We start from the raw sequence: 12,865 nt of genomic DNA, 5'->3' as shown, positions 1-12,865 counted from the left end.
CTTCAAGAAGCCTTGGAGCTCCAACATTACTTGGACATGCATGATCTTCTTGAACTAGCCATCAAGGCCGAGAGGGGGAAGAAATTGAGGCGAGGAGGCCGTACCTTCTAAGCATCCAACTCTCCTTCATAGAAGGGCAACCCACCAAGGAGAACATCACATGATACTGGAAATGCGACTACACCAAGCCCTTCTAGCCGCACACCTGGTAAAATCTCTAACCGCAATTCCAATTTTACCCCTAATAAGCTTGTTGATGCATCCAGGTCCACTTCTAAGACCACTCATGAAACTCCTAAAACTAGGAGTAGAGATATCAAGGGCTTCAAGTGCCAATGGTTGGACATATTGATACGAACGGCACCAACCTTGTGATGCAACCCGTACAGAAAGGCTAGGATCTAGAAGGTTGGGACTCACGTTGATGACAAACGAACGCAGTGGAATCACCTAAACCCGGTGATCACGCGGCCAACGAACCAGGTATTGTAGAAGACGCCGCAATCTGGCGCGGTCCTAGATTGATAAGTCAATGGTATGCCAAAGAAATGAATCTAAAATACTCAAGGATGCTTCAATGAAGCTTTGAGAGAATTCTCAAGTGTTTTTATTAATCATCATAAAACTGAATGTAAACAATGACTTAAGGCAATTTGCAGCCGTGACTATGACCTTGTAAAGCTTGGAAAAACTTGAAGGAAATCCAGCCAGCCATTGGGCTTCTCTTTTGGCTGGCACTAGCCCAACAACATACATTGGAGTATGTTGTGGAAAAATCCAAGGAAATCCGTATCTTGTTTCCTTGATTACTCTTGGGGAAAAGCTTGGTGACAATTGTAGGATCTTTGCGGCATTTCTCGACTGCCCAATCCGACGGGTAAGGAATTTTTGGTAAGATCATTGGAGTATTTTGAGTGGAAAAATGAGTGAGAGTGAAAACACTAAGGGAGTGAATTGAGATTATATTTGTCCTATTTTCTTGTTCACTAACCTTTTACAGGACCAAACGACAGTCATGGAGCAAGCTCATCCGACCACTGACTACTCATTGATGTTCACCGCCATGAAAAACGAGCTAAAGCGGATTAGTGAGCAACAAATGCCGGAGAGGCACAACCGCTTAGACGAGCTATCCAAGAGCTTCACAAGGGGCTCTCGTTCTCGATCTCGCAACCGAAATAACCATGGCACCAAAGGAGCAAACTATGAGGAGTACTCTCGGCTGGTGAAGATGTGGAAATAGCCGAGAGGCCTAAAAGGGACACGTCTAAGAACGAGCTGAAGGGACGTAAAATTCAAGTCTGCACGTTCCAAGGCAAAATTGACCCTGAGGCTTAGTTGGAATGGGAAGGCCGCATCGAGATGGTCGTCGATTGCTATGAGTTTATCGAGGAACAAAAGGTGAAGGTTGCCACGGTTGAGTTCACCGACTACGCACTAGTTTGGTGGGACCACCAAGTCAGGACTAATCGGAGGCGAAATGGTGAACACAAGGCACTAATGCATAAGCGATTTGTTCCAAGCCACTACAACCGCGATCTCCACTCTCAGTTTCAAACCCTCACTCAAGGCAACATGAGGGTGGAGGACTATTTCAAGGAGATCAAGATGGCCATGATGAGGGAGAACATTCAAGAAGATAGTGAGGCTACCATGGCAAGGTTCCTTAGAGGTCTCAACCCCGACCTTCAAGAAGCCTTGGAGCTCCAACATTACTTGGATATGCATGATCTTCTTGAACTAGCCATCAAGGCTGAGAAGGGGAAGAAATTGAGGCGAGGAGACCGTATCTTCCAAGCTTCCAACTCGCCTTCATGGAAGGGCAACCCACCAAGGAGAATCTCACATGATACAGGAAATGCGACTACACCAAGCCCTTCTAGCCTCACACCTGGAAATTTCTCTAACTGCAATTCCATTTTTACCCCTAACAAGCTTGTTGATGCATCCAGGTCCACTTCTAAGACCCCTCATGAAACTCCTAAAACTAGGAATAGAGATATCAAGGGCTTCAAGTGCCATTGGTTTGGACATATTGACACGAACGGCACCAATCTTGTGATGCGACCCCTACAGAAAGGCTAGGATCTAGAAGGTTAGGACTCACGTTGATGACAAACGAACGCAACGGAATCACCTAAACCCGTTGATCACGTGGCCAACGAACCTAGTATTGTAGAAGACGCCACAATCTGGCGCGGTTCTAGATTGATAAGTCAATGGTATGACAAAGAAATGAATCTAAAATACTCAAGGATGCTTCAATGAAGCTTTGAGAGAATTCTCAAGTGTTTTTATTAATCATCATAAAACTGAATGTAAACAATGACTTAAGGCTATTTGTAGCCGTGACTAAGACCTAGTAAAGCTTGGAAAAACTTGAAGTCCGGCCAGCCCTTGGGCTTCTCTTTTGGCCGGCACTAGCCCAACAACATACATTGGAGTATGTTGTGGAAAAATCCAAGGAAATCCGGGTCTTGTTTCCTTGATTACTCTTGTGGAAAAGCATGGTGACAATTGTTGGATCTTTGCGGCATTTCTCGACTACCCAATCCGACGGGTAAGGAATTTTTGGTAAGATCATTGGAGTATTTTGAGTGGGAAAACGAGGGAGAGTGAAAACGCTCAGGGAGTGAAGTGAGATTATATTTGTCCTATTTTCTTGTTCACTAACCTTTTGCAGGACCAAACGACAGTCATGGAGCAAGCTCATCCGACCACTGACTACTCAATGATGTTCACCGCCATGAAAAACGAGCTTAAGCGGATTAGTGTGTAACAAATGGAGGAGAGGCACAACCGCTTTGACGAGCTCTCCAAGGGCTTCACAAGGGGCCCCCATTCTCGATCTCGCAACCGAAGTAACCATGGCACCAAAGGAGCAAACTATGAGGAGTACTCTCGGCAAGTGAAGATGTGGTAAGAGCCTAGAGGCCTAAAAGGGACACGTCTAAGAACGAGCTCAAGGGACTTAAAATTCAAGTCTCTACGTTACGAGGGAAAAGTGACCCTGAGGCTTAGTTGGAATGGGAAGGCCGCATCGAGATGGTCTTCGATTGCTATGAGTTTAGCGAGGAACAAAAGGTGAAGGTTGCCATTGTTGAGTTCACCGACTGCGCACTAGTTTGGTGGGACCAAGTCAGGACTAATTGGAGGCGAAATGGTAAACTCAAGGCACTAATGCATAAGCGGTTTGTTCCAAGCCACTACAACCGCGATCTCCACTCTCAGCTTCAAACCCTCACTCAAGGCAACATGAGTGTGGAGGACTACTCCAAGGAGATCAAGATGGCCATGATGAGGGCGAACATTCAAGAAGATAGTGTGGCTACCATGACAAGGTTCCTTAGAGGTCTCAACCCCGTCCTTCAAGAAGCCTTGGAGCTCCAACATTACTTGGACATGCATGATCTTCTTGAACTAGCCATCAAGGCCGAGAGGGGGAAGAAATTGAGGCGAGGAGGCCGTACCTTCTAAGCATCCAACTCTCCTTCATAGAAGGGCAACCCACCAAGGAGAACATCACATGATACTGGAAATGCGACTACACCAAGCCCTTCTAGCCGCACACCTGGTAAAATCTCTGACCGCAATTCCAATTTTACCCCTAATAAGCTTGTTGATGCATCCAGGTCCACTTCTAAGACCACTCATGAAACTCCTAAAACTAGGAGTAGAGATATCAAGGGCTTCAAGTGCCAATGGTTGGACATATTGATACGAACGGCACCAACCTTGTGATGCAACCCGTACAGAAAGGCTAGGATCTAGAAGGTTGGGACTCACGTTGATGACAAACGAACGCAGTGGAATCACCTAAACCCGGTGATCACGCGGCCAACGAACCAGGTATTGTAGAAGATGCCGCAATCTGGCGCGGTCCTAGATTGATAAGTCAATGGTATGCCAAAGAAATGAATCTAAAATACTCAAGGATGCTTCAATGAAGCTTTGAGAGAATTCTCAAGTGTTTTTATTAATCATCGTAAAACTGAATGTAAACAATGACTTGAGGCAATTTGCAGCCGTGACTATGACCTTGTAAAGCTTGGAAAAACTTGAAGGAAATCTAGCCAGCCATTGGGCTTCTCTTTTGGCTGGCACTAGCCCAACAACATACATTGGAGTATGTTGTGGAAAAATCCAAGGAAATCCGTATCTTGTTTCCTTGATTACTCTTGGGGAAAAGCTTGGTGACAATTGTAGGATCTTTGCGGCATTTCTCGACTGCCCAATCCGACGGGTAAGGAATTTTTGGTAAGATCATTGGAGTATTTTGAGTGGAAAAATGAGTGAGAGTGAAAACACTAAGGGAGTGAATTGAGATTATATTTGTCCTATTTTCTTGTTCACTAACCTTTTACAGGACCAAACGACAGTCATGGAGCAAGCTCATCCGACCACTGACTACTCATTGATGTTCACCGCCATGAAAAACGAGCTAAAGCGGATTAGTGAGCAACAAATGCCGGAGAGGCACAACCGCTTAGACGAGCTATCCAAGAGCTTCACAAGGGGCTCTCGTTCTCGATCTCGCAACCGAAATAACCATGGCACCAAAGGAGCAAACTATGAGGAGTACTCTCGGCTGGTGAAGATGTGGAAATAGCCGAGAGGCCTAAAAGGGACACGTCTAAGAACGAGCTGAAGGGACGTAAAATTCAAGTCTGCACGTTCCAAGGCAAAATTGACCCTGAGGCTTAGTTGGAATGGGAAGGCCGCATCGAGATGGTCGTCGATTGCTATGAGTTTATCGAGGAACAAAAGGTGAAGGTTGCCACGGTTGAGTTCACCGACTACGCACTAGTTTGGTGGGACCACCAAGTCAGGACTAATCGGAGGCGAAATGGTGAACACAAGGCACTAATGCATAAGCGATTTGTTCCAAGCCACTACAACCGCGATCTCCACTCTCAGTTTCAAACCCTCACTCAAGGCAACATGAGGGTGGAGGACTATTTCAAGGAGATCAAGATGGCCATGATGAGGGAGAACATTCAAGAAGATAGTGAGGCTACCATGGCAAGGTTCCTTAGAGGTCTCAACCCCGACCTTCAAGAAGCCTTGGAGCTCCAACATTACTTGGATATGCATGATCTTCTTGAACTAGCCATCAAGGCTGAGAAGGGGAAGAAATTGAGGCGAGGAGACCGTATCTTCCAAGCTTCCAACTCGCCTTCATGGAAGGGCAACCCACCAAGGAGAATCTCACATGATACAGGAAATGCGACTACACCAAGCCCTTCTAGCCTCACACCTGGAAATTTCTCTAACTGCAATTCCATTTTTACCCCTAACAAGCTTGTTGATGCATCCAGGTCCACTTCTAAGACCCCTCATGAAACTCCTAAAACTAGGAATAGAGATATCAAGGGCTTCAAGTGCCATTGGTTTGGACATATTGACACGAACGGCACCAATCTTGTGATGCGACCCCTACAGAAAGGCTAGGATCTAGAAGGTTAGGACTCACGTTGATGACAAACGAACGCAACGGAATCACCTAAACCCGTTGATCACGTGGCCAACGAACCTAGTATTGTAGAAGACGCCACAATCTGGCGCGGTTCTAGATTGATAAGTCAATGGTATGACAAAGAAATGAATCTAAAATACTCAAGGATGCTTCAATGAAGCTTTGAGAGAATTCTCAAGTGTTTTTATTAATCATCATAAAACTGAATGTAAACAATGACTTAAGGCTATTTGTAGCCGTGACTAAGACCTAGTAAAGCTTGGAAAAACTTGAAGTCCGGCCAGCCCTTGGGCTTCTCTTTTGGCCGGCACTAGCCCAACAACATACATTGGAGTATGTTGTGGAAAAATCCAAGGAAATCCGGGTCTTGTTTCCTTGATTACTCTTGTGGAAAAGCATGGTGACAATTGTTGGATCTTTGCGGCATTTCTCGACTACCCAATCCGACGGGTAAGGAATTTTTGGTAAGATCATTGGAGTATTTTGAGTGGGAAAACGAGGGAGAGTGAAAACGCTCAGGGAGTGAAGTGAGATTATATTTGTCCTATTTTCTTGTTCACTAACCTTTTGCAGGACCAAACGACAGTCATGGAGCAAGCTCATCCGACCACTGACTACTCAATGATGTTCACCGCCATGAAAAACGAGCTTAAGCGGATTAGTGTGTAACAAATGGAGGAGAGGCACAACCGCTTTGACGAGCTCTCCAAGGGCTTCACAAGGGGCCCCCATTCTCGATCTCGCAACCGAAGTAACCATGGCACCAAAGGAGCAAACTATGAGGAGTACTCTCGGCAAGTGAAGATGTGGTAAGAGCCTAGAGGCCTAAAAGGGACACGTCTAAGAACGAGCTCAAGGGACTTAAAATTCAAGTCTCTACGTTACGAGGGAAAAGTGACCCTGAGGCTTAGTTGGAATGGGAAGGCCGCATCGAGATGGTCTTCGATTGCTATGAGTTTAGCGAGGAACAAAAGGTGAAGGTTGCCATTGTTGAGTTCACCGACTGCGCACTAGTTTGGTGGGACCAAGTCAGGACTAATTGGAGGCGAAATGGTAAACTCAAGGCACTAATGCATAAGCGGTTTGTTCCAAGCCACTACAACCGCGATCTCCACTCTCAGCTTCAAACCCTCACTCAAGGCAACATGAGTGTGGAGGACTACTCCAAGGAGATCAAGATGGCCATGATGAGGGCGAACATTCAAGAAGATAGTGTGGCTACCATGACAAGGTTCCTTAGAGGTCTCAACCCCGTCCTTCAAGAAGCCTTGGAGCTCCAACATTACTTGGACATGCATGATCTTCTTGAACTAGCCATCAAGGCCGAGAGGGGGAAGAAATTGAGGCGAGGAGGCCGTACCTTCTAAGCATCCAACTCTCCTTCATAGAAGGGCAACCCACCAAGGAGAACATCACATGATACTGGAAATGCGACTACACCAAGCCCTTCTAGCCGCACACCTGGTAAAATCTCTGACCGCAATTCCAATTTTACCCCTAATAAGCTTGTTGATGCATCCAGGTCCACTTCTAAGACCACTCATGAAACTCCTAAAACTAGGAGTAGAGATATCAAGGGCTTCAAGTGCCAATGGTTGGACATATTGATACGAACGGCACCAACCTTGTGATGCAACCCGTACAGAAAGGCTAGGATCTAGAAGGTTGGGACTCACGTTGATGACAAACGAACGCAGTGGAATCACCTAAACCCGGTGATCACGCGGCCAACGAACCAGGTATTGTAGAAGACGCCGCAATCTGGCGCGGTCCTAGATTGATAAGTCAATGGTATGCCAAAGAAATGAATCTAAAATACTCAAGGATGCTTCAATGAAGCTTTGAGAGAATTCTCAAGTGTTTTTATTAATCATCGTAAAACTGAATGTAAACAATGACTTGAGGCAATTTGCAGCCGTGACTATGACCTTGTAAAGCTTGGAAAAACTTGAAGGAAATCCGGCCAGCCATTGGGCTTCTCTTTTGGCTGGCACTAGCCCAACAACATACATTGGAGTATGTTGTGGAAAAATCCAAGGAAATCCGTATCTTGTTTCCTTGATTACTCTTGGGGAAAAGCTTGGTGACAATTGTAGGATCTTTGCGGCATTTCTCGACTGCCCAATCCGACGGGTAAGGAATTTTTGGTAAGATCATTGGAGTATTTTGAGTGGAAAAATGAGTGAGAGTGAAAACACTAAGGGAGTGAATTGAGATTATATTTGTCCTATTTTCTTGTTCACTAACCTTTTACAGGACCAAACGACAGTCATGGAGCAAGCTCATCCGACCACTGACTACTCATTGATGTTCACCGCCATGAAAAACGAGCTAAAGCGGATTAGTGAGCAACAAATGCCGGAGAGGCACAACCGCTTAGACGAGCTATCCAAGAGCTTCACAAGGGGCTCTCGTTCTCGATCTCGCAACCGAAATAACCATGGCACCAAAGGAGCAAACTATGAGGAGTACTCTCGGCTGGTGAAGATGTGGAAATAGCCGAGAGGCCTAAAAGGGACACGTCTAAGAACGAGCTGAAGGGACGTAAAATTCAAGTCTGCACGTTCCAAGGCAAAATTGACCCTGAGGCTTAGTTGGAATGGGAAGGCCGCATCGAGATGGTCGTCGATTGCTATGAGTTTATCGAGGAACAAAAGGTGAAGGTTGCCACGGTTGAGTTCACCGACTACGCACTAGTTTGGTGGGACCACCAAGTCAGGACTAATCGGAGGCGAAATGGTGAACACAAGGCACTAATGCATAAGCGATTTGTTCCAAGCCACTACAACCGCGATCTCCACTCTCAGTTTCAAACCCTCACTCAAGGCAACATGAGGGTGGAGGACTATTTCAAGGAGATCAAGATGGCCATGATGAGGGAGAACATTCAAGAAGATAGTGAGGCTACCATGGCAAGGTTCCTTAGAGGTCTCAACCCCGACCTTCAAGAAGCCTTGGAGCTCCAACATTACTTGGATATGCATGATCTTCTTGAACTAGCCATCAAGGCTGAGAAGGGGAAGAAATTGAGGCGAGGAGACCGTATCTTCCAAGCTTCCAACTCGCCTTCATGGAAGGGCAACCCACCAAGGAGAATCTCACATGATACAGGAAATGCGACTACACCAAGCCCTTCTAGCCTCACACCTGGAAATTTCTCTAACTGCAATTCCATTTTTACCCCTAACAAGCTTGTTGATGCATCCAGGTCCACTTCTAAGACCCCTCATGAAACTCCTAAAACTAGGAATAGAGATATCAAGGGCTTCAAGTGCCATTGGTTTGGACATATTGACACGAACGGCACCAATCTTGTGATGCGACCCCTACAGAAAGGCTAGGATCTAGAAGGTTAGGACTCACGTTGATGACAAACGAACGCAACGGAATCACCTAAACCCGTTGATCACGTGGCCAACGAACCTAGTATTGTAGAAGACGCCACAATCTGGCGCGGTTCTAGATTGATAAGTCAATGGTATGACAAAGAAATGAATCTAAAATACTCAAGGATGCTTCAATGAAGCTTTGAGAGAATTCTCAAGTGTTTTTATTAATCATCATAAAACTGAATGTAAACAATGACTTAAGGCTATTTGTAGCCGTGACTAAGACCTAGTAAAGCTTGGAAAAACTTGAAGTCCGGCCAGCCCTTGGGCTTCTCTTTTGGCCGGCACTAGCCCAACAACATACATTGGAGTATGTTGTGGAAAAATCCAAGGAAATCCGGGTCTTGTTTCCTTGATTACTCTTGTGGAAAAGCATGGTGACAATTGTTGGATCTTTGCGGCATTTCTCGACTACCCAATCCGACGGGTAAGGAATTTTTGGTAAGATCATTGGAGTATTTTGAGTGGGAAAACGAGGGAGAGTGAAAACACTCAGGGAGTGAAGTGAGATTATATTTGTCCTATTTTCTTGTTCACTAACCTTTTGCAGGACCAAACGACAGTCATGGAGCAAGCTCATCCGACCACTGACTACTCAATGATGTTCACCGCCATGAAAAACGAGCTTAAGCGGATTAGTGTGTAACAAATGGAGGAGAGGCACAACCGCTTTGACGAGCTCTCCAAGGGCTTCACAAGGGGCCCCCATTCTCGATCTCGCAACCGAAGTAACCATGGCACCAAAGGAGCAAACTATGAGGAGTACTCTCGGCAAGTGAAGATGTGGTAAGAGCCTAGAGGCCTAAAAGGGACACGTCTAAGAACGAGCTCAAGGGACTTAAAATTCAAGTCTCTACGTTACGAGGGAAAAGTGACCCTGAGGCTTAGTTGGAATGGGAAGGCCGCATCGAGATGGTCTTCGATTGCTATGAGTTTAGCGAGGAACAAAAGGTGAAGGTTGCCATTGTTGAGTTCACCGACTGCGCACTAGTTTGGTGGGACCAAGTCAGGACTAATTGGAGGCGAAATGGTAAACTCAAGGCACTAATGCATAAGCGGTTTGTTCCAAGCCACTACAACCGCGATCTCCACTCTCAGCTTCAAACCCTCACTCAAGGCAACATGAGTGTGGAGGACTACTCCAAGGAGATCAAGATGGCCATGATGAGGGCGAACATTCAAGAAGATAGTGTGGCTACCATGACAAGGTTCCTTAGAGGTCTCAACCCCGTCCTTCAAGAAGCCTTGGAGCTCCAACATTACTTGGACATGCATGATCTTCTTGAACTAGCCATCAAGGCCGAGAGGGGGAAGAAATTGAGGCGAGGAGGCCGTACCTTCTAAGCATCCAACTCTCCTTCATAGAAGGGCAACCCACCAAGGAGAACATCACATGATACTGGAAATGCGACTACACCAAGCCCTTCTAGCCGCACACCTGGTAAAATCTCTGACCGCAATTCCAATTTTACCCCTAATAAGCTTGTTGATGCATCCAGGTCCACTTCTAAGACCACTCATGAAACTCCTAAAACTAGGAGTAGAGATATCAAGGGCTTCAAGTGCCAATGGTTGGACATATTGATACGAACGGCACCAACCTTGTGATGCAACCCGTACAGAAAGGCTAGGATCTAGAAGGTTGGGACTCACGTTGATGACAAACGAACGCAGTGGAATCACCTAAACCCGGTGATCACGCGGCCAACGAACCAGGTATTGTAGAAGACGCCGCAATCTGGCGCGGTCCTAGATTGATAAGTCAATGGTATGCCAAAGAAATGAATCTAAAATACTCAAGGATGCTTCAATGAAGCTTTGAGAGAATTCTCAAGTGTTTTTATTAATCATCGTAAAACTGAATGTAAACAATGACTTGAGGCAATTTGCAGCCGTGACTATGACCTTGTAAAGCTTGGAAAAACTTGAAGGAAATCCGGCCAGCCATTGGGCTTCTCTTTTGGCTGGCACTAGCCCAACAACATACATTGGAGTATGTTGTGGAAAAATCCAAGGAAATCCGTATCTTGTTTCCTTGATTACTCTTGGGGAAAAGCTTGGTGACAATTGTAGGATCTTTGCGGCATTTCTCGACTGCCCAATCCGACGGGTAAGGAATTTTTGGTAAGATCATTGGAGTATTTTGAGTGGAAAAATGAGTGAGAGTGAAAACACTAAGGGAGTGAATTGAGATTATATTTGTCCTATTTTCTTGTTCACTAACCTTTTACAGGACCAAACGACAGTCATGGAGCAAGCTCATCCGACCACTGACTACTCATTGATGTTCACCGCCATGAAAAACGAGCTAAAGCGGATTAGTGAGCAACAAATGCCGGAGAGGCACAACCGCTTAGACGAGCTATCCAAGAGCTTCACAAGGGGCTCTCGTTCTCGATCTCGCAACCGAAATAACCATGGCACCAAAGGAGCAAACTATGAGGAGTACTCTCGGCTGGTGAAGATGTGGAAATAGCCGAGAGGCCTAAAAGGGACACGTCTAAGAACGAGCTGAAGGGACGTAAAATTCAAGTCTGCACGTTCCAAGGCAAAATTGACCCTGAGGCTTAGTTGGAATGGGAAGGCCGCATCGAGATGGTCGTCGATTGCTATGAGTTTATCGAGGAACAAAAGGTGAAGGTTGCCACGGTTGAGTTCACCGACTACGCACTAGTTTGGTGGGACCACCAAGTCAGGACTAATCGGAGGCGAAATGGTGAACACAAGGCACTAATGCATAAGCGATTTGTTCCAAGCCACTACAACCGCGATCTCCACTCTCAGTTTCAAACCCTCACTCAAGGCAACATGAGGGTGGAGGACTATTTCAAGGAGATCAAGATGGCCATGATGAGGGAGAACATTCAAGAAGATAGTGAGGCTACCATGGCAAGGTTCCTTAGAGGTCTCAACCCCGACCTTCAAGAAGCCTTGGAGCTCCAACATTACTTGGATATGCATGATCTTCTTGAACTAGCCATCAAGGCTGAGAAGGGGAAGAAATTGAGGCGAGGAGACCGTATCTTCCAAGCTTCCAACTCGCCTTCATGGAAGGGCAACCCACCAAGGAGAATCTCACATGATACAGGAAATGCGACTACACCAAGCCCTTCTAGCCTCACACCTGGAAATTTCTCTAACTGCAATTCCATTTTTACCCCTAACAAGCTTGTTGATGCATCCAGGTCCACTTCTAAGACCCCTCATGAAACTCCTAAAACTAGGAATAGAGATATCAAGGGCTTCAAGTGCCATTGGTTTGGACATATTGACACGAACGGCACCAATCTTGTGATGCGACCCCTACAGAAAGGCTAGGATCTAGAAGGTTAGGACTCACGTTGATGACAAACGAACGCAACGGAATCACCTAAACCCGTTGATCACGTGGCCAACGAACCTAGTATTGTAGAAGACTCCATAATCTGGCGCGGTTCTAGATTGATAAGTCAATGGTATGACAAAGAAATGAATCTAAAATACTCAAGGATGCTTCAATGAAGCTTTGAGAGAATTCTCAAGTGTTTTTATTAATCATCATAAAACTGAATGTAAACAATGACTTAAGGCTATTTGTAGCCGTGACTAAGACCTAGTAAAGCTTGGAAAAACTTGAAGTCCGGCCAGCCCTTGGGCATCTCTTTTGGCCGGCACTAGCCCAACAACATACATTGGAGTATGTTGTGGAAAAATCCAAGGAAATCCGGGTCTTGTTTCCTTGATTACTCTTGTGGAAAAGCATGGTGACAATTGTTGGATCTTTGCGGCATTTCTCGACTACCCAATCCGACGGGTAAGGAATTTTTGGTAAGATCATTGGAGTATTTTGAGTGGGAAAACGAGGGAGAGTGAAAACACTCAGGGAGTGAAGTGAGATTATATTTGTCCTATTTTCTTGTTCACTAACCTTTTGCAGGACCAAACGACAGTCATGGAGCAAGCTCATCCGACCACTGACTACTCAATGATGTTCACCGCCATGAAAAACGAGCTTAAGCGG

Source organism: Coffea arabica, chromosome 3e (assembly GCF_036785885.1).
Source record: "Coffea arabica cultivar ET-39 chromosome 3e, Coffea Arabica ET-39 HiFi, whole genome shotgun sequence".
Classification (NCBI taxonomy): Eukaryota; Viridiplantae; Streptophyta; class Magnoliopsida; order Gentianales; family Rubiaceae; genus Coffea; species Coffea arabica.
Note: the sequence above shows the minus strand (reverse complement) of the source record.